Raw genomic sequence first — 26,382 nt, forward strand, 5'->3', positions numbered from 1 at the left:
GCTCTGCTCGACAGGGGCACAGGAAAATAATTTTCTTGGGTGGCGAAAGCCAGGGTACAATTTTTGGCTAGGCTTGTATGGGCCCTAGGGCCGATAGCCTAGTCTACCTATGAATGTATGAACAATACAATTTTAGGTTGGACAAATAGTAAGAGCATAACTGAAAGTACATGAGATGGTCCCATAATTGCTGCCCTTAGTTTGGTGATGTGAACAATGAATACAGGTGCTCTTTTTTGCCACTTTTACTAATGCTGTGAACTGCCTTTTAGAGATGTAAAGTACACAGTTTTCTAGGACTACACATTGGTATAATTTCAGTGAGGTCTGAATTTTGAGTTAAAAAAATACATTGCATTGTCTAAACTGTCACTTTGCTAAATACACCTGGCAAACCTTCAAAAACATGAAGTTAAAACTAAACCTAAGGGGAAAAATGAAATATGTTTTAACAAAAAAGGAGAAAATAAAAAGAAAACAGGAGTAACCAAAATCTGTCTGGGTGGTGGGAAGAAGCTCAAATTAAGACATTTATGGAGATGAGCTTGATTACTGGAGCAGTTCAACAATTTACCCACACAAACAAAATCTTTTGCATACTCCCAATAAAGCCCTTCTAACAGCTACACATACTTTACATACTTATTAAAAATAATTCCCTCCGTTTTTTCTGGTGTATGACATAGGAGACACTATTGTAGCCATACCAGTTTTGCACTGGAACTTCTAGAAGCCAAACAGAGAAAGAGAAACTCTACAATTGATTTAACTGCACAGACGCATATAGCTTCCTAACTATATAGGTTCATAGGTAGGTACTAGGCTATCGGCCCTAGGGCCCATACAAGCCTTGCCAAAAAATGTACCCTGGCTTTCACCACCCAAGAAATTTATTTTCATGTGCCCCTGTCGAGCAGAGCCACAGAAGTGATCCCCGGGGTGAATTTCCCATTTCCCATCCAATCATCAAGATTTTTCTTGAAGAGTGCTAATGAGGAGCTCTGTTTGACATAGATAGGTAGTCTGTTCCAGAGTATGGGAAGTCTCTGGGACAGGAATCTATCCCTCCAGCATGTTCTGTTTATTGTGGTGACAAGGTTTAGGTCCCTAGAGCATGTAGCTCAGAGGGATTGGGATTTCTTTAAGTGGAGCATGTCCAACAGCTCTGGGTTTGACATAGCTTTGTATGTTAGGCAGAGATCGCCCCTGAGTAGGCGATATGTGATGGAGTAAAGCTGTAGTTTTTTGAGACGGTCTGCATAGGGCATCTGTTTGAGGCCAGTAATCCTCTTTGTGAGGTATTTCTGTGGTCTTTCCAGTTGTTGTAGATGTCTTGTGAGGTACATACCAAAAGGGCGTTGTACTCTATAATGGGTCTAATGAGTGATGATTAGAGGGGAACAATGACCTCTTTTTTTCTGGATAAGAATCCTTTTGTGATGAGATGAGCCACATAGAAGGATTTCCTGACCACTGTGGCGATGTGATTATCAAAGGAGAGACTACTGTCCACCTGTGTCCCAAGGTCTCTTATCACATTTACGGCATTAAGTAGACTACCAGCTATGTGGTAGTTCATGGGTACATAGTTTTTACCAAAGGGGATGACAATACACTTTTTGGCATTGAGCTTCAGGCCATGGCTTTGACACCAGGTATCTGTCCCAGTGAGGCCCTTTTGTAGTTTGTTCACATCGTTAGGAGTTTCGATTATGGCTTCTAGTTTGCAGTCATCTGCAAACTTTGTTAGCCAAAGACCTTCTGTGTTGGCCTGCACTTCAGAGAAGTAGGTACCAAACAGGAGAGGACCCAGGACTGAACCCTGGGTACTCCACTTGTCACTGGTCTGATGTCGGATTTGGAATCCGCTGCTTTCACAGTGTGGGTTCTGTCAGTGAGCCAGTTGGCAACCCATCTTGTGACATAGGGATTTATACCTAGTTTAGTGAGCTTATCTAGAATTCCAGAGTGGGGGATAGTGTTGAAAGCCTTGGGGAGATCTAGATAAGCTGTGTGAACCATTTTGCCCTCATCTATGGCTTTGGTGACTGCTTCAAAGAAGTCAATCAGGTTTAGGAGACATGATCTACCGTTTACAAATCCAAACTGGGTAGGGTCCAGAGTTTGGAGATTACCAATGTCTTTTGTTTATGAGTTCCACGATGATACGTTCCATGGCCTTGCAGACCAGACTCGTCAGGCTAATGGGGCGGTAGTTCCCGGGGTCCGTCGTGGCTCCCCCTTTGTGGAGTGGGATAACCGTCGAGGTGCGCCATTCAGTGGGTACAAAGCCTGAGGTGAGGCAATGATTGAACATAGTACTTAGGTAGGGTGCCAGTTCATTCTGTAGTTCGTGTAGAACGCAGCCTGGGATACTGTCAGGTCCCATGCATGCTGTGTTCTTGGCTTTGGAGAGTGTGTTTTTTACCTGTGCAGCCGTGATTATAGGAACTTTGCATTCTTCTGGTACAGACATGGGCCCTCTAGGGGGTGAGAGGTTTATACTACACATGTGTAACATATTGTGTGTCATGTGTGGTCACAAGCTTCTTTCATCGAGGACACATTTTGTTGTGGCAGTCTTTGGCATACTTCTCAAGTGTACCTCATTATGAGGAATGCTCCTCATTTTGGGTCTTAAAAAGTCCATTTCCCTCAAAGTTGAAAAGCTGTCACACATTCAGTATTAGGAATTTTATAACTGATATCTATGGTAAGTAGTACTGATCATATTCATTCATGAAAAGAACATTTTATAAGTATACAGGCACATTTTAACCATCCTGTGACCTTCCTAGGTGAAGTTTTTAGTAAGCTGTTAGAAGGTGGTCCTGGTCCACATGTTGCCTATTTGTTCCATATTGTGAGAGGCAGTGTTCCTCATTTAGGAGATGGAAGGTTGCGAGCTATGATCGTTGGTAGTAGTTAATCAAATTATGCTACAGCTGAGTTGCAGCAAGTTGACTACAGATGCATTCTGGGTTATTCCCCTTTCTTCCCTCCCACAACCGTGGAGTTAGTATATACAAACTACAGATGCGCGCGAGAGAGCGAACACTCCTATACTTAAAAATATTACTGTAAATTCATATGGACAGCAAGAGTTTTTGGGTTAGATAAGATGTTGAAATTTTCTTTTATCGTAAGGGGATCGGGCTTGGCTTGTTATTTGATAGCACATGTAAACGCATTGTTTATATTTGCAGTCTATGCATTCCATGTATTCCAGTTAGGGTTACCACCTGTCCCACTTTGCGAGGGACAGTCCCTCTTCGGGAAGTTGTGTCCTGACAAAAAATTGTAAAAATGGCAAATGTCCTGAGATTTTAGGACAAAATAATTTCCTATATTTTATGTAATAGGTGCATAAAACAATTATTCTGCATCTAAAATACCTAAATGTTATAAGAAACAGAATAAGCAACTAAAATGCTAGAAGAATAGGCTTTTATTTAGGCAAAAAAGTTAAGTTCTAACCTTTGTACTGACCGTGGGTATGTGTCGGCCTGTAAAATCTGATGTTTGTACCAAAAATGTCCCACTTTGGCCATTTGAAAAGGTGGCAACCCTAATTCCAGTATTTCTTGCTAAGTTATGCCATTGCTGTTAAATTATTGGTAAATAAAATCTTACCCTTGTAGAATGTAAACTGTTTCTGTTGTTTCATAAAGTGGTGTGTTTTTTTTTTTTACATAAAACGACTGTTTTATGAAACTATTAGGGAAAACTTATTTTTGTCTTAAAATCTCAGGACATTTGCTTTTTGTTAAAGACAATTTCATCAAATAAGGTCTGTCCTGCATAAATGAAGGAGCTAGTAACCCTATACCCCCACCAAACTGACAGCGTAACCTGAAAAAGTTCACTTTATGTAGTACTGCAAAATATTTATACAGATTTGCAGACTCTATAGTCTATATAAGGTGCCATGTCCCTTACACACAGAATACAAAAAATGAAAAAAGGATACGCATCCAAAAGTGCACTTATTTTTCAAAGTCACGCAGTTGACGTGACTATCCTATTCTCATCACAATTTAGATGGAAGTAATTATACAAATTTACAAATTTTATAAGGTTTAATATCTATTTCTGAAGTCCACAATACTTAAAAACAAAAGTGTCGAAAGCCAGATATACTACTTAATCAATACACAATGCATATACACTATATTCAAGGCTTACCCTTGCTCAACACTGCCGTGCAAAAAATGGCGACCGAGTTTACCACAGAAAGACTTTTACCTTCCCACTTTTTTGTTAAATACGCAAAGTTGCTACAGTGTTGTTTTGCATTTGAAGACAAACACTGCTGACATTAAAATATCGTACAGGTAATTTACGTGAAAGCTTGTATAACATGTTTACATTAACTTCTTCACACAGCTTAAACTGTTATACAACTTTACGGCAGGTTTAGTCGCGATAATGCCGTAATTACTGCTGAAGAATATGGGAGCGTGGGCACCTGTAGAGGTTGAGTAGGGTGTCAGTTTTTAGTATGAGAAAATTTATAGGTTCTTTTTATTTGATGTGGTCATACAGTGATAGCTTTTTCAAAATGTAAGTAGACAGTACAAAGGAGGTTCCTTTAGGGGCTTGATAATGATTTTGCACAGACTCTGCACAAATAGGTGGCTGGTTAATGTTGCCAAGAGATTTCCTACTCCTTGCTTCTGGATGAAAGCAGAGTCTGTAGCAAGTAACCAAAAGTTTAAGAGTGAAGGAGCCCACTCGGGACCTCTGGTTAATGGCATTTGTATGGAAAGGGACGGTAGGGCAGGGGACTATAGTCATCCTTTACTGTTGCACGTGTGCAGAAGCAGCAAATTCAGAGTGTTTTGTAATAATGGCATGCTGCCTCTCCCTCTTTTGAGATATAGACATGCAACTTGTAGAGCAGGGTTTGGCTATGACTTTGTGAGACCTGCATATGTGATGGGAGATTGTATGGTTCGATCCTCGGAGACATCGGTGGTGGTAAAGCATACGGATCTGGACTTATGCAGCATGTTGGGACTTTGTCAGCTGAAATCACGTTCTCTGACTTGTGGTATGCATTTGCTAACTTCACCTGTGGCTTCCTCCCTAAACGTGGTAATCTGTAGATATTACAGTACCGAGAAAGCTGCGTTGAAACGTCAAAGCCAGCCTGGTGAGGAAAAGACCAAGAACAAAAATGAAGACTCATGTAGCCAGAATTCTCAGAGCAGTTACGTAGAACTGGTACGTAAATATCCACCGTAACATTTTGTAGGTAATCTTTTTCTTTCTTAAACGTGTTGGTACTCTGGATTCAGACAACTGCTTTACAGAAGTGTTTCCTGCGTAGAGGTTCAGGGTCTTGGTTTTGCATAAATGTACAGAAGCAAATGATCCAAGAAAAAAAGAAAGCATTATGTGAACAAAAATGTTATGCTCATTACTAGTTGCTTGCAAATAAATTTTATTCGGGGGGGGGGGGACCTGCAACTATCAGAGCTATGCATGTTGTGTTTTATTTGTAGAAACTGCATTGTGCATGAAAGTTATGTGCCATAACCCTATTCCACTTCTGTTTATTTTATTAAGAGAGCAACATAGGAAAATAAACCTAGAAGTTGGGTTGGGGTAATGTTTGTGAGTTGTGGATTATGCTGGAGTTAGGGGAGATTTGGAAACTGCAACAAGTTACTTCAGCAACCTTTAATCTATTGTAAAACTGGAGACTTTTCGGGAAAAGATGTTGAATTACACTCCTTAAATATAATTAAAAGTTATATATTTCATAAAATGTGTATAATTCGCATTTTGTTGTTTCATGTTAATTGTTATTTTTAAAGTGTCTCTGATTATTTCTGGATTTGAACCTGATTTGTTGAGAGCTATGTACCGGAGGCTGAAAAGGTGGGTAAATTTTTCAAAATAAAACATTTTTTTTTTAATACTACTAAATCCCATATAGTTAGAGTTAATTAATGTTTAGGTAGGTTTAGTTCAATTTTAGACCGGACTGTATAGAGGAAGCCAGTAGCTCTACAACTACAAGGCAGTTGTTGAGAGGTGCGATTTTAACAGGTGAGAGAGAGGATGTTATTGTAGATGCATTGCTTAAGTTGGGAAGATGAGGAAGCAATGATGTGGTCTTCAGTAAAGTGTCTTTGAGAATAGTATTGTGAAACTGGGTAACATAGTTGCACCACCACTTAGTGTAACAAAGCTTTCATCATTTAACTAATTCTTGAGCTGTAATAGGGTCCATAGCAAAGGAAGATGCTGCTTTGTTATACACTCTGCTTAACATTGGTTTGTAGACTGTTATTAGGCTGTACTGGCAAAAATAGGGGTGACAACTTATGTTCCTTACTACTCTCCAGATGCTGTGTAGAGTTATGGGAATGAGTAGCTGAAGCTGACTTGCCTATCCCTGGGGGGGTGACTCTGTTCTTGACACAAAAGTACCAGCTCAGTAAAGCCACAGTACCCTTAATTCCAGCTTAGCAGCGCAAGTTTGTTGAAACCCTTGCATGCCCTTGACTCAAGTGTAGTGAAGAAAGGTGCAGTATAGTTACTTGAAGTGTATAACAAAATTGTCCAACCCTTAGATCCCTGGTATTTGTTTCCCTTTCTGCTATCTTTGGATATGTGTGGAAGGGATGAGGAAGTGGATAAGTAGAGGATGAAGGATTACACATGTACAAATATTTCAGGCTCAGGATGTGATGCCCTTCTAGTTGCCAATATACCAAAATAGTCATTCCAATAATGTGCCCCAAGTTATTGTTAAAACTAGCTAAACTGGTGTTTGCTTTAATATAATTTGGAAGTCTGCTCCTTGCATCAGTTACTTTCTTAGTGAACCAATTAGTACAGCTCTCATTTCTGTATAATCTCTTAGGTTGCCTGATGATTCTCCACTACTGTTTGATAACCTCAAACATTCTCAGAGGTAGTGGTCTCTAAGTGCCTTTTAGACCTGAAGAATGTTTCCACTTAAATATATGTATAAAGCACTATTGTCCAAATTCAGATCTTCATAGTAATTTAAATTTTCACACCCATTGATACCCATGGTATAGTTCCGCTGTACTCTGTCCAATATACTAATACTTGTTTTCTTATAAGGTTTTCATATTATTCCATACTCTAGTTTGGGTCTAATGTAGCTTACAAAACAATGTTTTAATCATTGGACTTCTAGGAAATTTCTGTTTTCCTAGACTTTATAAATCTCTTTGCACAGCTCATAGTTTTATAACCATGATTAGCCAATTGACAAAATGATCAGGAAAAACTCTCCTGGATCATCCTATATACTACTGGTCCTTAAATGAACCTACAGAAGTAACCATGATTAGCCAATTGACAAAATGATCAGAAAAAAACTGTCCTGGATCATCCTGTATACACTGCCCCTTAAATGAACCTACACTTTCAGTCACTATGTGCTGTATTAAATATTCACCTTTTAATATATGTCTCTCAAATCTCATATGCTTAGTTTTTTGATGTGCTTGTTAGTATTTTATTCTCCTGAGCCCAAATGGTCGATTTAGTCAGGTTCTTTTGCAGACACGCCCTGTCTGTAACCAACATACTTAGTTTACCAATTTTCAAGTCATCTGCATACAGACTGTAGAGTACCACAAGTGAGGGCCTAGGACAGAGCCCTGTGGGACACCCTGATTGTAACCTAGAATTTCACCTGGCCAGTTTTTGTATGATACTTGCCATGTTCTGTTTGTAAGCCATTCAGCTCTTCATCTCATCAAGATTATATCAATACCTAGTTGCTTTAATTAATTGATCAATGTTTTGTTTATGGTCATGTCAAAGGTTGAGGCTAAGTCTATATAAATTATATCGCAGCACATTTGTTTTCATTTTGCTTTGCGTCTTTCGGCTTTTCCCGGTTAGGGGTCGCCACAGTGGAACTGTGGTCCGCTAATGATTGGCAGTAGAGTTTTATGTGCTGGCTTGCCAGGCCTAACGCACAACCTTCAATGAAGGAACGCCCATTCAAGCATGTCGTCACACAGAAGACGCTCTAACTGAGAATCGAACGGACAACGTCTAACTGTGAGGCGACAACGCTACCATAGATGTTATATTGATATAGAACATCATAGTACAGTTGGCTGTAGATCTATTTTCAACACGCGTATACTGATGTATGAATTCAAGTCCTAACCTTTGCAGTTCTGACAATAATTTACCCAGAATAGCTTTTTTTCCACAGCAACAAAGCAAATTTGTTCTGGGTTTTCTCTTTTCCTTAAAAGGTGGGTTTAACAAGTACATGCCTCCAAGCGAGGAATCTTTCCATATTTAAATAAGCTAGTGAATAACTGAAATAGTAGTACTGTAAGTGTTCTCACATCATTATTACTACTTCTTCCTCCCTGTGCTTTGTTTGTCAGTTTTCAAAGTTATTTTTCAGTGTAATTTAATTTAATTTCAGTATCTGATCACCCGCTTACTGGAGCCAAACTGTTTTGCATGAGATTTTATAAATATGTGTAATCTGCTGTGTTTGAAAATAAACTTTAGTATCTGCGTACAGTTTACAGATCGTCCTTACTCCTACCACATATTATGTGTCGATAAAATGGTTTTGTATTATGGTCAGTGTCTTTAACTTTCTTCAGAAGTTTGCTGTTCTTGTCTCACACTGTTAAATTTGTCTGTCTTTGTCTGTCCAAATTGTTTGTTCCATTTTTCAAAGTTGTAGTTTGATCTTGTTTCCATTCTTGTATTTTCTTTCTCTCAGCCTAATTAAGTATCTTGTTCTGGAAATATTATATCCTCCTGACCTTGTGTGGTAGATCCTGATAGGTTTACCATCACATGACTGAAATGCATCCATGCGAGTGATACTTGTTCGAAAGGATAGTTTCAAAGATTTGAAATGTCAAAGTTTGTTTTCCCATAACGACAATGTCAAGAATGCTCTTCCAGTGCTACGTCCTGGATGGCAAATGGGTTTTCGCACTCAACTCCTGCAAATGTCAAAAAACAATTTTACCATGTTCGACATTTGGGAGGAAAAGTATTTTAAATTCCAACATTTAAGTTCAGAGTTGTGACGGATGCATTTTAGTCATGATGGTAAACCATTATATATATATATATATATATATATATATATATATATATATATATATATATATGTGTGTGTGTGTATGTGTAAATATATGTTCCCTACACTAGATCGAATTTTCACTAATTTGAAATAGTGCATGTAATGCTCACTGCAGCGAAAGTGCACTTAATCAAAAGTGCACTACGAAGTTCAGTACAACAAGCGGGTGTTGTACTGAACTTCCGTGCATACCACCGGACCTTAGGGTTGGGAGGGCGGGTCATAGTAAGGGGATAGCCCTATGGGCTATCCCCTTACCATGACCCGTGCCCTAACCCTAAGGTCCGTGACGACTGCAGCTCAGTAAAGGACATAGCAATGTCCTCCACTATGGTGCGATAGTCACGAACCTTAGGGTTAGGGCATGGGTTAGGCTTAGAGGATAGCTTTACTAACTATCCCCATGCCCTAACCCTAAGGTCCGTGACTATTGCACCATAGTGGAGGACATAGCTTGTTTTTTTATCTCCTCCGCTGTGGTGTTTTCGTTGAAGTGCACTTACGCAAAAGTTCACTTTCGTTAAAGTGAACTTTCGCAGAAGTGAGGCTTCCTATTACAAGTTCGAAGTAGTGAACTTTCGTTCTTGTAATAGGAATCCGTATATATATATATATATATATATATATATATATATGTATGTATGTGTTTTGCATTCAAACATTTTCCCTTTCAAGACATGCCACTTTCCTTCTGCAGTTTTTCCACACTGAATGCTTCACTTCAGTTAGTTTTACATAGTGATTGTCTTGTTTCCATATAGTCTGTTGTTAATTCTGTCTGCATCGGTTTAGATTTTTTGTCTGAACTATGCAGCAGTAGTTTAACGTTTATAGCCCCATAATCACTGCACATTAATGGTGGTAAAACCTGACATGAAGTAATAGGATTGCCGTAGGCGAAAGATTGGATAAAAAGTACACGCCAGTGACACATAATGTCAGAGGAGTGCGACATCCCGACTGTAATATAGAATTTCATCAGTCAAATTGCTGTATGATACTTGCCATGTCCTATTTTTCACTGCTGAAACTTGCCATTGTGAATTTCTACTTCTTTCTGGAACAAATACACGGAGTCGCATCTCATAGGTTAGTACTAAGCTAACTGCCCTTGCGAGCCATTTTAAGCCTAGCCAATTATCCCTTGTGAGACTCCAGCCCTGCACCTTGGGCTTGTAAGGCAAACACCTTAGCCATTAAGCCACCCTCCCCTTATCATCCTTTTCCTGAAAACGTTTGAACCCATTAGTCTTGGTAGCTGGCATTGAAATGTCTTCACTTGTCTTTTATTATAGATATGTGCAGAAAGTAACATACTCTTTACTTTAGTTCTGTGTAACTATAACCTTGTTCTTTCATCTTTTCTGTTTTCAAACTTCACTTAAATGGTTTGTATATTTTATTGAATAAACTATGTATAAAGTGCACCTCCTAGGTAAGTTTTTTTATTTTGTTTAGCTTGTCTAAAACGTGCAGTCACCAGGTCACTAATGAATCTGGTGAATGGATAATAACTAAATGGCTTTTGTTGCAGTATTATGGATATAACAAGACAGTTGTGTGTTCTGCAGTTTCTATGATACAGTCGCAGATTGCCTGTCATTATCAAAATGTGATTGATGAGTGGCTGCTGGGTATGTGAGGGACAGGGATTAAGTTCTTGGATCTTACCTGCATTCCAAACTTTTGCTTCACTTCTTCTCTTTCTGCTACCTCTCTTATATATATAGTGTTTATTTTCTCCCAATACCTTGTTTCCTTTGCTAATTTTTGCCAATAAATTGTAGACCCACTTGTCTGTTTTCTATGCCCATGTGTCTGCAGTCATCCCTACTGATAGTCTCCTTTCTCCATTACCGTGCGTGTTGGCTTTGTTCAGTACTTTCGCCTACTTTATAAGCATAATATTTTCTCCTCGTTTAATTTCTCCAAGTATTTTGGGTTTCTAATACTATGAGGGGAGTGGACCACTTTCATAAGCCTGGGTAAAATTAGAGTTCATGAAATTTAGTATTATTTCAGTCATGGATGTTAGTCAAGAGTGCTATTATCAGCACCTGCTATGTGCCAGAATTGCCTCACTCGTAATTCATGGGGGTTTGAGTGTATCGGTGGCATATCTAAGTATGACTGTAAATTCCTTTTTGTTAAACCTGTTCCTCCTACTAGTACTGGAACTGCCTGGGTATCTTTTTTTCACATTGCTCTCATTTTTTGCCTGCAAATTTTGGGATTTTATGACGGTCTATGTACGTAAGACACTAATTACTGGATGTAGCAATTTCATTGATGTTTTTTCAGTGAATGCTGTATTTGGTTTTCTTGCATTTATAATTTTAACTGTTTTTTTTTTTTTTTTTTTTTTGTTCTACATTAGGAAGGACCTTCCACACACCAGGCAGTTACAGACCAAGCAAGTCTGACCAACCTTGTATGCAGAGCTATGGAACTAGTCAATAAGGACATGGGTCCAGTGTTTGGAGATTCCCTGTCTCTCAACCTGGTTAATTTTTTTGAAAAGGTCACCAAAGCAGTGGATGAAGGCAAAATAGTATGCACCATATACATTGACGTGGCCAAAGCTTTTGGCACAGTACCCCCACTTGAGCATAGTAGAAAAACTAAATAAACTATGTATAAAACCTTATGTCACCTGTTAGATTGCCAACTAACTCACAGATACGAGACACAAGAAATCAAAATATGGAAGTTACCTCCACAAAGAGACCAGTCACAACAGGAGTTACCCAGGGTTCTGTGCTCTGAACTCTCCTATTTGTTATTTACTTCTCTGAAGTAAATCCAGTACCAAAAGGCTGACTGTTTGCTTATGACTGCAATCTAGGAGCAGTCATTGAATCCACAGTTGACTTAGCTATCTTGCAGGAAGGCTTGTCCCAAATAAGTAACTGTTGCCAAAATCATGGACTGAAACTAAATGCCAAAAAATGCATTATTGTATCCTTTGCGAAGACATCTAGCCCCAGGGTGCTACCAATTTGACAATATGCCCCCAAGAGTTGACCCAGTTTGGGATTTGGGAAATTATGTATTCAGTGTGTGTCCATTGTCATAAAAAAGCCCTTTTATTTCGCACAGCTTATAAGGAAAGGTATTGTGTGTAGATGTTCATAGGTTCATACTAGGCTATCTGCCCTAGGGCATTTATAAGCCTAGCCCAAAGTTTTGTGGCTTTCACCACCCCTTAAGTTTGAAGAATACTATGCCCATTATTTTGCCGTGCCTCTGTCCAGCAGTGACACTGAGGTGATCCCTGGGGTAAACCCGCGATCTCCCATGCATTGGTCAAGATTTCTCTTGAACAAAGCCAGCGAGGTGCTCTGCCTCACATGTACCGGGATTTTGTTCCACAGCATAGGGAGTCTCTGGGTGATGAATCTGTCCCTCCAGCACTTCCTATTTATAACCGTGTTAAGGTTTAAGTCTCTTGCTCTTGTAGTTCTGATGGATTTGGATTTTTTGAGGTGGAGCATGTTCATTAATTCCGGGTTGGACATGGCCTTGTATGTCAGGCACAGGTCACCTCTGAGCAGACGGTATGCGACTGAATAGAGCTGGAATTCCTTCAGTCGGGCAGCATAAGACATATTTTTGAGACCCTTTATCCTTTTGGTGAGGAACTTTTGGGGCCTTTCCAATTGCTGCAGGTGTCTGGTAAGATACATTCCGAATGGGGCATTGTACTCTATCATTGGTCTGATGAGTGATGAGTACAGGGGAACAATGACCTCCCTTGATCTAGATGTGAATCCCTTCATGATCAGGTGGGCAATGTAGAAGGTCTTCCTAACTACTTTGGCAATGTGAGTGTCAAACGAAAGGTTACTGTCAACCTGGGTCCCCAGATCCCTGATAACCTCTTCTGTGCTTAGTGGATTGCCACCTAGTGGATTGCCACCTATATGGTAGCTAGGGGTAACCTTGTTTTTCCCGAAGGGTATGACAATGCATTTTTTGGCATTTAACTTTAGGCCATGGCTCTGGCACCAGTTTTCCATTTCTATGAGACCCTTCTGAAGGATATCTGTGTCTGATGTGTTTTCAACTATGGCGCCCAGCTTGCAGTCATCTGCAAACTTTGTCAGCCATAATCCTCCTGTGTTTGCCTGTACTTCTGAAAAGTAGATGCCGAACAAGAGGGGGCCCAGAACTGAGCCCTGTGGGACACCACTTGTGACCGGCTTGGAGTCTGACATGGCGCCAGCAACTCTGACCGTGTGGGTTCTGTCACTTAGCCAGTTTGCAACCCATCTTGTGACGTATGGGTTTACATTTAAGCTGGTGAGTTTTTCAATGATACCCGAGTGGGGTATTGTCAAAAGCTTTTGCAAGGTCAAGGTAGGCTGTGTGGACTGCCTTGCCCTCATCAATGGCCTTGGTGACTGTTTCGAAAAAGTCAACCAAGTTTAAAAGGCATGATCTGCCCTTGACAAAGCCAAACTGGGTTGGATCCAATGTCTGTAAGTCTCCTATGTCTTTATTTATGAGTTCTATTATGATCCTCTCCATAGCTTTGCAGACCAGGCTTGTTAAGCTGATGGGGTGGTAATTTCCAGGGTCAGTGGAGGCACCGCCTTTGTGAAGTGGGACCACAATTGCCGTACGCCACTCCTTGGGTACGTATCCTGAGTTGAGGCTAAGATTAAACAGCTGCCCTAACTGCGGGTTTAATTCCTCATTGAGTTCGTGGAGCACACAACCGGGGACACCATCTGGCCCCATAGATGCTGTGTTTTCTGCCTTGGAGAGAGCTGTTTTCACTTGAGCATTTGAGATGTTTGGGGGGTACAATCCGCTGGTATAGATATCTCTCCTTTTGGGGGGGAGGGGGGAGAAATTTGCACTGAACCTGTCAGCCAGTATGTTGGCAATGTCTGTTGGTTCAGTGATTTTTACATCATTTTGAACTAATTCTGAGCATATCTGGGAGTTTCCTCCCAGGTTTCTAACATAGCTAAAAAAGGCCTTATGATTGTCTTTTGAGTCCGTAGCGACTTTTCTCTCAAAATTTGCCTTTGATGATTTTATGAGTGATTGTAGTTTTTTACTTATATTGATCAAGGGTGTCTTCCCTTTTAAGGATTTTGCTCTATCTTGTAGTAGCTTTCTCCTTTTATTGTAGAGCGTGTTTATGGCTGGGGTCCACCATACTGTGCGCTTGCCTTTGGTGCAAAGAGTCTTTGTTTTGTTTGGGATTGCCTGATCTATGCAGTCCTGGAGGTGCTGGTAGAAGGCATTTGTAAGTGATTCAGCGGTTTGAGTAATGGTTTCCGCTGGCTCAGGGGCCTTGAAAGAAACCACACCAGTCTTAAGAAGTGTGAAGTCGGCTTTTGAGAAGTTCTTCACTGTGGTCTTTTTTATCTGAGGTGGGGGCGGGATGTGGACTTCCAGTGAGATTAGTTTATGATCTGATCTCACCAATGAGGGGTATACTTCCGGTGTTGAACATTGTGTCCCCATGTTCGTGATGATGAGATCTAGTATGTTTTCTCCTCTTGTGGGGATGGTGACTAGTTGTTCCATGGCATTAGAGTTTATGAACTCTAGGAACCTTTGGGCTAGAGTGTTTGGGCTTGAGTAATGATCCCAGTCTATATTCGGATAATTGAAATCACCTAATATGATGGTGTTTGGAGATACATTTATCCCCTCCAGTGTTTTCAGGAAAGCTATGTGAGGTTCCTGAGTTTGAGAGGGTGGCCTGTAACATGCTACAAATTGCAGAGCAGTCTTGCCTACGGTTAATTGCACCTGGGTGGTCTCCGATGCCTCATGCAGTGCCACCAACCTGGAGGTGTGGGTATCCTTGATGAATATGGATACCCCCCTCCTTTCTTGGTGTGGTCCGGATTTTGGGGCTGGAATGCATGATATGAGGTAAAACCTGATAGTGCCGGGGTGCTGTCAGGAGCCTTGAACCAGGTTTCAGTCACAGCACAGACATCGATATTCTCCATACTGAGAAGGGCTTCGAGTGCATGCATCTTGAGGTTGAGACTTCTGGCACTGAGCAGCATTGCCCTTAGTTTTTTTTTTTTTTTTGTGTTCTAGGATGGTAGGTTTAGAATTTGAGCCTTGCCTAAAAAAGGCACTATGGGGGTGGCAAGAGCCTTTGCCAATATCCGGAAGCCTAGGGGTGACAGGTGCAAGCCGTCCCTTGAGAAGCAGCGTGGCTTGTCCAGCATGTCATCCCAGGCAGACAGACATTGGATCCCCTTTGAATGACACCAGAGATTAAGCCAATTATTAAAGCTGATCATCTTGTCTCTGTATTGTGGCATCATTCTTGGTGAAGGTAGGATGCTGCTCAAGGTCAGGGTCATACCTGCCTGGGCTACATAATCAGAGAGCTCCTCTGTCTCTCTTCATGTAGTCCAGGGAGGTACGTCTCAGGTCATTCACACCAGCATGGACAATGACTGAGTCATACTTGTACTTGCTGTTGAGTGACCTGAGTGCTTGCGTTATGTGGCGGATTCTAGCGCCCGACAGGCAGCTTACTGTGACCTTCTCCTTACTCAATCTGGTGAGTGGGATGTCATTGTGTCTGACTATGGAGTCACCTATGACGAGTGTGTCTGGCATTGTGTTTGGCCTTAAGGGCTGTGACTGTTTGGCACACTGACTTTGTGGTCTATGTGTTGCATGTGTTGTGTCCTGAGGTGGCAGTTGTTTGGGTGTCTGCTTTGGTGGCCTCTGCTGTTTTGGTAGATTTTTGGTCAGAGCCTCCGAGTATGTCTTTGTGTGTTTATGTGTATGATTTGAAGTTGTGATAGAACTATGTGAGACTGAGTATGTGGTGTGTGTGGTTACCTTCTCCTCCTGTCTGGTCTTGCCAGTCCTATGTTGAGAGAGCTCAGCCTCCAGTTTGGCTATATATTTACATCTCTCGCATGTATTTGTGTTTTGTGGGAGAAGGAGAGGGTTGTCTGTGTATATGAAGCAATTGTAACATTGCCTCAATATTCCCAGATTCACCAGCTGAGCAGGAGAGGACGCTAGCAACTGACCCTTCGACATGCTAGAAGGAAAAGACAAAAACTTTATGTAACTGAGTTTGAAAAGATTTCGAGGGATGTGGGTGATCGAAAAAGGGGTTTTAGGCTGGTGGGGTACTATGTATAATAAAAAGTGCTATATCGGAGTAAAAAGTACTTTAGGAGCAAGTGCTAAGCTTTCAGATAGAGAATAGTCTACTTAGGAATCAAGTAGAGCAGAACTTTTCAGATAGAGAATAGGCTGGTTAGATTAGAAGTAGAGTTCAAGAAGAGCTGCTCTAAGGGAAAAAATGAAGAGTGGACTTTAGGTAGCCTGAATAGTTTAACCTTAATTAACCGCCACTGCTCTTGTGTGCTCCTGTGGCAACTCCGCGCTAAAGCGTGCTTTATAGCAGGGGGCTGGAAAAGGCAGGAAATGACCCAAAATGGCCAATGAACTACAAGTTACTGTCTTAAACCATTCCTCTGAGGACAAACAGGCAGCTCAGTACTCCCCACTCCCACTGGTGAGTAAAGAAACTTCCCCCTGACCAAACAAAGAAAATGGAGAAGTACAGGAACCAAGACAAAGCCCAGGGATCAGCAAAATCTGATCACTGGAACAAACTAGCCAGGAAAGTTAGGAGAACAAGAATATTTTTTTTTTTTTCAAATTTTTTACACAGACAGAACAGAAAACACAATAAATGCTTTGCTTTTCGATTTAAATGCTATCAAAAGCTAGTACACTTGAGTGTATTAGCCTGTAGTTTAACTTTTAGGCAAACTTAAACTAAGAAGTGCAACCAACAATTAAAGCTTATAAAAACAGGTAATACCACTATAAAATAGACAGAAACAGTCGTTGAATGACACAAATGGTCGAAAAATGCAAGAAAAAATACTTAAAATCTGGAAAGTTGCTTTTTCTGGTCTCTGCTGCTCTAGATGATATAGTTCCCCTTTACTCAGCTTTCATTAAACCAGTCATCAGACATAATCCCCCCTTTGACTTGTATCTGTCCAGACAAATGCAACAACTGGAATGGCCAAATGATACTTTACTAGAAGGGTACAAAACCTAAACAGTATGACCGACTCAGTCTTACCACTTGGTGTCAAAGTCATGGCCTCAAGCTCAATGCCAAGAAGTGCACTGTCATCCCCTTTGGGGAAAAACACTGTACCCATGAACTACTACATAGGCGGTAGCCTACTAAACACTGAAAGTGTGATAAGAGACCTTGGGACACAGGTGGACAGCAGTCTCTCCTTTGATCACATCGCCATAGTAGTCAGGAAATCCTTCTATGTGGCACACCTCATCACAAAGGGGTTCACCTCCAGAAGAAAAGAGGTCACTGTTCCTCTCTACTCATTCCTCATCAGACCCATTATAGAGTACAAAGACCCGATTGCATGTACCTCACAAGTCATCTACAACAACTAGAAAGGCCACAGAAATACCTCACTAAGAGGATTACTGGCCTCAAACAGATGCCATACGCAGACCATCTCTAACATCTGCAGTTATACAGAGTGGAGTATATTTTTTTTGGTTATAGAGTTTAATTGTTGCTCAAATCTGTGTTAAAACTGTTGTCTCACTGTTCTGAGAGACTGATTGGCAAATATACAGAGCTGAACATTTTTTTTGGTTTTAAAGTTTGTGGTGCTGTTAGTTTTTGCTTAGATCTCTGTTTAAACTGTTTTCCCCACCCCCATTTTCTGCTGTGTCTTCAGTTGGCATAGTAATAGCTGGATTCAAATTGCTGGAACCTGTGTTCTGAGAGACTGCCTTACATATTATCTGCAATTATACAGAGCTGAGTATATATATTTTTTGGTTATAGAGTTTAATTGTTGCTTAGATCTGTGTTGAAACTGTTGTCTCACTGTTCTGAGAGACTGAATCGGTAAATATACAGAGCTGAGAATATTTTTTTGGTTTTAAAGTTTGTACTGTTAGTTTTTGTTTAGATCTCTGTTGAAACTGTTTTGTTCCACCCACCATCCCTATTTTTGGTTTGTAGTTTAAATTTGGTGGCTTTTGCAGCTGCCCGCCCCACTGTAGATTTGATCTGGGACACTCCCCCGTCACATCTCTTTACCACATTCTACCTAATAAACTCTTTCTGCACTTGCTTTTAGTCCTTTTTAATTTAATTGCATTTTTTAAACTGTGTTTGGTCTAATATTGCTGCATACTCAAGTGTGCTAGCTTGCAGTGCACGTGAATTGTTTTTTACTACTGTTTTGCTACTTTTCTGTAAAAAAAAAAAAAAAAAAAACTGTAAGCCTGTCTCCTACCATTCCTGTAACTAGTGTTCCAGATACAGATTTGCTGTATCCAGGACTGTGTGTAAGCTTCTGAGTCCCCCAAGCCTTTCTGTGTTGGGAGGGAAGCCTTCTAGCTTATCAGTGGGAGTGGTAAGCACTAGGTAATAAGTAGTGGTTCTGGCCTAGTAGCTTATTTAGTGCTTACAAGTTCTGAACAAGTGCTGAGCATGAACAAGCAAATTTAAGTGCTAAAACAAAGAATCGAGTACTAATCTTCCTAGTACACTCACGTCTCTCTCATCCACACCACTCTTCAAGAAACATCTCAAAGAACGTCTGAAATTTCATTGGCTTTGTCCCTGTTCTAAACCAGACTAAACCCTACCTTTTCCCCCTTAATGCTCTTTTTTTCTATACCCCTTCCTTCCAACCTTTGTCCCCTCTACAGCTTTAATCAATAGAAACTAACCTTATTCTAGCCCTTGTGATTCTTGCCTTCTTCTGCTCTCTCTTTCTCTTTCTCAGACCTACTAATCATTACTTCAGAATTCTGAGTGTCCTTGTACTCAATTGTATTTTAAACCTTGCACAGCCTGTGAGCTATAATTCACAGAAACAATTTTTGATTCTCTTAAAACTTTTTTTAATTTCTTTGTATTTAGTCATTTTTAACTATTGTAATCTTTTTTGTAATTTACTAATGCTTGGAGCTTATCCCTGGGCCTCTACTGAAAATGGACATGTATCCAGCTAGACTAGCCCAGCCAACAAATGTGTAAAATAAAATAAATAATAAAAATAAATAAAATTTGTAGCTATTGGCCATTTGGGCAATCTCTTCCATCTCTATCAACTTTCTGATTTGAAAGCCTGTATTTGCACTTGTTTCTGTCCTGTAACTCATCTAGTGCAGATACAGATTCTTTGTTTTAGCACTTAAATTTGCTTGTTCATGCTCAGCACTTGTTCAGAACTTGTAAGCACTAAATAAACTAGTAATTACTATAGCACTCTATCTTCCTCATTACCTAGAGGAAAACAGTTATTGTACTCCCTTATCTAGAGGAAAAACCCCGCAAATCTTTTTGTGCGGTCTTCGCACAGAGCAGGGTCAGGCAGCGCCGGTTAGCTGGGGTATACTATTCCCGGCCCCACAAAGTCTGCGCTGTAAATTTTCCCTTAGAACTAGGCAAGCCTCACCTCAAGTGCCTCAGATCAGCTGCTCTTATTGCAGCACTTGCAAAACAGAAATCAGCACTTGTCCTAATCTCCTAGACAGCACTATTATTCTCCAAATTTCCTAGACAGCACTATTATAATATAGCATAAAACCCTCGATCGTCCGCAGGACTTGGTTCAATTTACTCTTCAAAGCATGTCCAGAGGTCAGCTTCAGGTGTACTCTCCAGTTCATCTGGTGGAATTGGGCATCCTGAGGCAATGTCACATCTGCCTCATGTATACAGACAACCCTCTCCTCGTACCTCTAGACACAAACACTTGTGAGAGATGCAAATACACAGCCAGACTGGAGGCTAAGCGCTCTCAACCCATGATTGTAACAGACAGTCAAGAGGATAAGGGACACATTTGCATCACACCACCTGTCACACATGAATCTACAAAACAAGCACTGGCAAAACATACGCATAAATACACAAAAACATATTCGGAGGCACTAGGTACCAATCTGAAAAAGAAACAGTGCCCTCCAAAGCAGACAAGCAAGCAACCTGCACCCCCAAATACAAGCCAGAAAACACATAAGTCACCTCAGCAGTGTGCCTCACAACAACTCTTAAGGCAAAACACCATACCTAACACGCTAGTAAAAGGAGACTCTATAGTAAGGCACATGGATGTTCCACTCACCAGGCTGAACAAGGAGAAAGTTGCTGTCAGCTGCCTGTCGGGTGTTCGGATCCACCACATAACACAGGCACTTAGGTCACTCCAGAACAAGTACGACGCTGTCATTGTACATGTTGGTGTGAATGATCTAAGACGTACCTCCCTGGACTACATGAAGAGAGACATTGAGGAGCTCTCTGATCATGTAGCCCAAGCTGGTATGACCCTGACCTTGAGTAGCATACTACCTTCACCTAGAATGATACCACAATACAAATACAGAATGATCAATTTCAACAATTGGCTAAGCTTCTGGTGTCATTCTAAGGGGATCCAGTGTCTGTCTGCCTGGGATGACATGATAGACGAGCCTCGCTGTTTTGCCAGAGATGGGTTGCACCTGTCACCCCTAGGTTTTTGAATACTGGCCAAGGCTGTTGCCGTCCCCATAGTGCCTTTTTTAGGCAAGGCTCAAAGGACAAACCAACCACCATAACAAGCACAGGTAACTAAAAACTAAGGGTAATGCTACTCGACGCCAGAAGTCTCAACCTCAAAATGCACACACTCGAGGCTCTCCTCAGCATGGAGAAAATCGATGTTTGTGCAGTGATTCAAACCTGGTTCAAGGCTCAAGAGAGCACCCCAGCACTGCCAGGTTACAATTCAAATCATGCCTTCCGGCCTCAGTTACCAGATCGCAGTACAAAGGGTGGAGGTGTATCCATATTCATCAAGGATATCCATATCTCCAGGTTAGTAGTGCAGCATGATGCCCCAGAGATCATCCATGTGCAACTATCAGCAGGCAAAACCACATTTCAAGTCGTAGCCGGTTATAGATCACCCACCATTTCCCAAGATGTTCACTGTGCATTCCTTGAGACATTGGAAAATATAAAGGTCCTACCCAGCACCATAATCTTGGGTGAGTTCAACTACCCTGGTATAGACTGGGCGAACTACCAATGTTCCAACTCCTATGCTCAGCGATTCATAGAATTTATAAATTCAAATGCCCTTGAACAACTAGTATGTTCCCCCACTAGAGAGGACAACATATTGGATTTAATCATCACAGGTATGGGCGTACATTGTACCACACCAGTTATCACTCCCTCCTTGGTCAGATCCAACCACAAAATGATAACCCTGGACATCCTCACCCCTCCACCTCCCCCAGTCAAAGAAACCATCATCAAAAACCTTTCCAAAGCAAACTTCAAACTACTTGCATCCGAAGTGGAAAGCTTCACTATTCCCTTGCAGAAGGATAATGATATCCAGGATGCGGAATCCTACACCAAGGCACTCTATATGCAGCTTCAGGATTGCATGGACTGTGCTATCCCAAATAAAACCAAGACTCCTTCCTCAAGCAGGAAGAAACCAGTCTGGTGGACCCCGGCCATAAGCAAACTTTACAATAAAAGGAGGAGACTTATACAAAGGCCAAATCTCAAGTAGAAGAATCATCCCTGATCAGCATTAGTAAGAAACTGAGGGCCCTCATAAAGTCAACTAAAGCTAATTTTGAAAAGAAAGTTGCTAAGGATGCCAAGGATAACCATAAGGCCTTCTATGGCTATGTCAGAAACCTAAATGGCAATGCTCAGGTCTGTTCTGAGCTAGTACAAAATGAAACAAAATACACTGACCCTTCTGACATTGCCAACATCTTGGCTGACAGGTTCAGTGCAAATTCTCGCCCCCCCCACCACCTACCTACCCTACCATTCCAGGGTATTGTGCAAGTCCAATTTATTACTGATAGTTGGTTAACAAGGCTCTATCTAAAGCTAAAAACACTGCCTCCATGGGACCAGATGGTGTCCCAGGCTGTGTCATTCAGGTATTATTGATAAGCTCACCAGCTTGGGCATAAACCCTTACATCACAAGATGGATCGCAAACTGGCTCTCAGACAGATCCCATAAAGTAAGAATAGCGGGATCTATGTCCAAATCCAGACCAGTAATGAGCGGTGTGCCTCAGGGCTCTGTCCTGAAGCCCCTCCTGTTTGGCATATACTTCTCAGAAGTACAGGCAAGCATGGAAGGGCTGTGGCTGACTAAGTTTGTGGACGACTGCAACCTGGGTGCTATTCCGGCTGACATGGAGATCCTCCAGAAGGGCCTAAATGAGACTGATGCATGGTGTCAAAGCCATGGTCTCAAGCTAAATGCAAAAAAAATGTGTAGTAATCCCCTTTGGGAAAAACAGAGTACCCGCAAACTACAACATAGGAGGTAATCCCCTGAAATCTGAAGCAGAAATAAGGGATCTAGGGACCCAAGTAGATAGTCCGCTTTCCTTTGATAACCATGTTGCCAAAGTGGTTAGAAAATCCTTCTATGTGACCCATCTGATCACGAAAGGGTTTGCATCAAGATCTAAGGATGTAGTGGTGCCCCTCTACTCTTCCCTCATCAGACCCTTTATTGAGTACAATGCACCAATTGGAATGTACCTGGCTAGACATCTCCACCAGCTAGAGAGACCACAGAGGTACCTAACCAAGAGGATTACTGGCCTCAAACAGTTGCCCTATGCAGCACGATTGAAAACGCTAAGACTGTTCTCTGTTGCATACCGCTTTCTCAGAGGCGATCTCTGTCTACACAGCCATGTCCAACCCAGAATTGTTGAACATGCTCCATCTTAGCAAAACCAAATCTACTCGAGCTACACGCTCTAGTGATATAAACCTCAACACAACAATGAATAGAACATGCTGGAGGGATAGATTCCCTTCGCAGAGACTTCCCTTACAATGGAACAGGGTCCCGATCTACACAAGATAGAGCCCTTCACTGTCACTCTTCATGAGTGGATGGGTAACAGAAAGTTCACACTGGGGATCACACCAACAGCACTACTAGATAGGGGCCAAGGGTACTAGCTGCTAGTACAAGGGTCTAGGGAACTACTAAAGGGGCGGTGAATACCGCACAATGTGGTTGGGCTAATATATGCCTTCGGGCAGATAGCCCAGTACCAACCTATGAAACTATCTCCAGCTCTACTCCATCCCTTATCACCTACTCAGAGGCGATCTCTGCCTAACATACAAAGCCATGTCAAACCCAGATCTGTTGGACATACTACTCTTAAAGAAACCCCAGTCCCTCCAAGCCACATGCTCCAGGGACCTAAACCTTGCCACCACAGTAAACGGAACATGCTGGAGGGATATAGTCCTGTCCCAGAGACTTCCCATACTCTGGAACAGACTACCCATTCATGTCAAGCAAAGCTCCTCATCAGCCCTCTTTATGAAAAATCTCATCTATTGAATGAGAAATAGGAAATTCACCCTGGGGATCACTTCTGTGGCTCTGCTAGACAGGGGTGGAGGAAAGTAACTTTACTTGACATAGATGGATAGCCTGTTCCAGAGTAGAGGAAGTCTCTGGGACAGGAATCTATCCCTCCAACATGTCCTGTTTATTGTGGTAACAAGGTTCAGGTCCCTAGAGCATGTAAATCGGAGAGATTGGGATTTCTTTAGGTGTAGCATGTCCAACAGCTCTGGGTTTAACATAGCTTTATATGTTCGGCAGAGATCACCTCGGAGTAGGCGATATGCTACGAAGTAAAGCTGGAGTTTTTTGAGGCGGTCAGTGTAAGGCATTTGTTTGAGGCCAGTAATCCTCTTTGTGAGGTACTTCTGTGGCCTTTCCAGCTGCTGCAGATGTCTTGTGAGGTACATTCCAAAAGGGGTGTTGTACTCTATAATGGGTCTAATGAGTGTCGAGTAGAGGGGAACAATGACCTTGTTTTTCCTGAATGAGAACCCTTTTATGATGAGGTGTGCCACATAGAAGGACTTCCTGACTACTGTGGCGATGTGACTATCACAGGAGAGACTACTGTCCACCTGGGTCCCAAGGTCTCTTATCACACATTCGGGGTTAAGTAGATTGCTGCCTATGTTGGTAGTTCATGGGTGCAGAGTTTTTACCAAAGGGGATGACACTGCACTTTTTGGCATTCAGCTTGAGGCCATGGCTCTGACACCAGGCATCTGTCTCAGCGAGGCTCTTCTGTAGGATGTCCACATCATTTGGGGACTTGACTATGGCTCCTAGTTTGCAGTCATCTGCAAACTTCGTTAGCCAGAGGCCTTCTGTGTTAGCCTGTACTTTAGAGAGGTAGATACCAAACAGGAGAGGTCCCAGGGCGGAACCCTGTGGTACTCCACTTGTCACTGCTTTGAGGTCAGATTTGGAGTCTGCAACTTTTACAGTGTGGGTTCTGTCAGTGAGCCAGTTGACAACCCATCTTGTGACGTAGGGAGTTATACCTAGTTTAGTGAGTTTAGCTATAATTCCAGAATAGGGGATGGCGTCGAAAGCCTTGAGGTCAAGATAGGCTGTGTGAACCACCTTACCCTCATCTATGGCTTTGGTGACTGCCTCAAAGAAGTCTATCAGTTTCAGGAGGCATGATCTGCCTTTCACAAACCCGAGCTGGGTGGGATCCAGAGTTTGGCGGTTACCAGTGTCTTTGTTTATGAGTTCCATGATGATACGTTCCATGGCCTTGCAGACCAGGCTCGTTGGGCTAATAGGTCGATGGTTCCCAGGATCGGTGGTGGCTCCCCCTTTGTGGAGTGGGATAACTGTTGCTGTGCGCCATTCAGTGGGCACAAAGCCTGATGCGAGGCTATTATTGAGCATGGTGCTTATGTGGGGAGCCAGTTCGTTCTGAAGTTCATGTAAAACGCAGCCTGGGATGTTGTCTGGTCACATGGATGCTGTGTTTTTGGCTTTAGAGAGTGCAGCATTTACCTGCATAGATGTGATTACAGGGACTCTGCATTCTTCCTGTATAGATATGGGCCCTTTAGGGGGTGAGAGGAGGGTAAAGTTAACAGTGAACCTATCTGCCAGGATGTTGGCAATATCAGTTGGTTCCGTAATTTTCTTGCCTTTCTGCTGTAACTCAGAGCAGATCTGGGTGTTGCCATCGAGATTCTTGACATAGCTGTAGAATGCTTTGTGGTTGTCCTTGGAATTAGCGATTTTGTTTTCGTAGCTAGCTTGGGAGGATCTTATAAGGGATCTCAGCTTCTTACTGAGGCTGACCAGGGAGCTCCTCCACTCATGGGATTTTATGCAGCAGTTTCTTCCTTCTGTTGTACAGTTTGTTTATGGCAAGGGGCCACCAGATTGGCTTCCTTTTTTGGAGGATAGCATCTTGGTTCTGTTTGGGATAGCACGATCCATGCACTCGTGTAAGTGCTTATAGAGTGCATTTGTGTAGGATTCAGCAGTTGTAACTGTATTGTCCATCTGCATGGGTGTCATGAAGTTCACCACTTCTGTCTTAAGAAGCATGAAGTTGGCTTTGGAGAAATTTTTTACTGTGGTTTCCTTAATGGGGGGTAGGGGCGGGATGTGGATATCAAGGGTGATTAGCCTATGATCGGGTCAATGAGGAGTTGACTTCAGGTGTGGAACTCCGGTCACTCATGTTGGTAATGACTAGGTCTAGGATATTGTTGCCCCTAGTGGGTATGTGGATAAGTTGATCCAGGGCATTGGAGTTTATGAATTCCAGAAAGCGTTGTGTGAAGGAGTTGGTACACTAGTAGTTTTCCCAGTTAATGGTGGGGTAGTTGAAATTGCCCATTATTGGGGTGCTTGGTTGAACCCTAATATTTTCCAGTACATCAAGAGAAGAGGAGTGGGAATCCTGGGGCATGGTGGGGGATCTGTAGCAAGCTACAGTTTGGATTGCAGTTTTGCCCAGAGTTAGTTGCACTTGAATAACCTCGGATGCATTATGCTGAGCAACTAGTCTGGAGGTGTGGATATCCTTAATGAATATGGACACACCTCTGCCTTTGGTGTTTCGGCCCAGGTTACATGGCCGAAATATGTGATATGAGTTATGGCCTGGTAGTGCAGGGGTGGTCTCTGGAGCCTTGAACCAGATCTCGGTCACTGCACAGATATCGATGTCCTCCATTTTAAGGAGTGCCTCGAGTGAGTGCATTTTGAGATTTAGACTTCTAGCATTGAGTAACATTACCCTCGGTTTTTGCTTGCTTGTTCCTTTTATGGTGGTGAATTTGTTATTTGAACCTTGCCTAAAAAAGGCACTATATAGGGGCATCAAGAGCCT

At 41.9% G+C, this 26,382-nt stretch overlaps 2 protein-coding genes across 5 annotated transcripts in view; one reads left to right on the forward strand and one right to left on the reverse strand.

Annotated features, from left to right (window-relative positions):
- Positions 1-4,253, reverse strand: part of LOC122789193 (THAP domain-containing protein 6-like) — a 265,593-nt gene extending 261,340 nt beyond the window's left edge. For both annotated transcript variants that reach the window (XM_044056472.1, XM_044056464.1), the window contains exon 1: positions 4,186-4,253. The gene's annotated coding sequence lies outside the window, so the exon portion shown is untranslated. The remainder of the gene's footprint in view (positions 1-4,185) is intronic.
- The window catches only part of CRLS1 (cardiolipin synthase 1), a 317,085-nt gene continuing 294,912 nt past the window's right edge, over positions 4,210-26,382 (forward strand). For all 3 annotated transcript variants that reach the window (XM_044056482.1, XM_044056498.1, XM_044056490.1), the window contains exon 1: positions 4,210-4,334. The gene's annotated coding sequence lies outside the window, so the exon portion shown is untranslated. The remainder of the gene's footprint in view (positions 4,335-26,382) is intronic.

Source organism: Protopterus annectens, chromosome 1.part2 (assembly GCF_019279795.1).
Source record: "Protopterus annectens isolate FY-2018-M chromosome 1.part2, PAN1.0, whole genome shotgun sequence".
Lineage (NCBI taxonomy): Eukaryota > Metazoa > Chordata > Ceratodontiformes > Protopteridae > Protopterus > Protopterus annectens.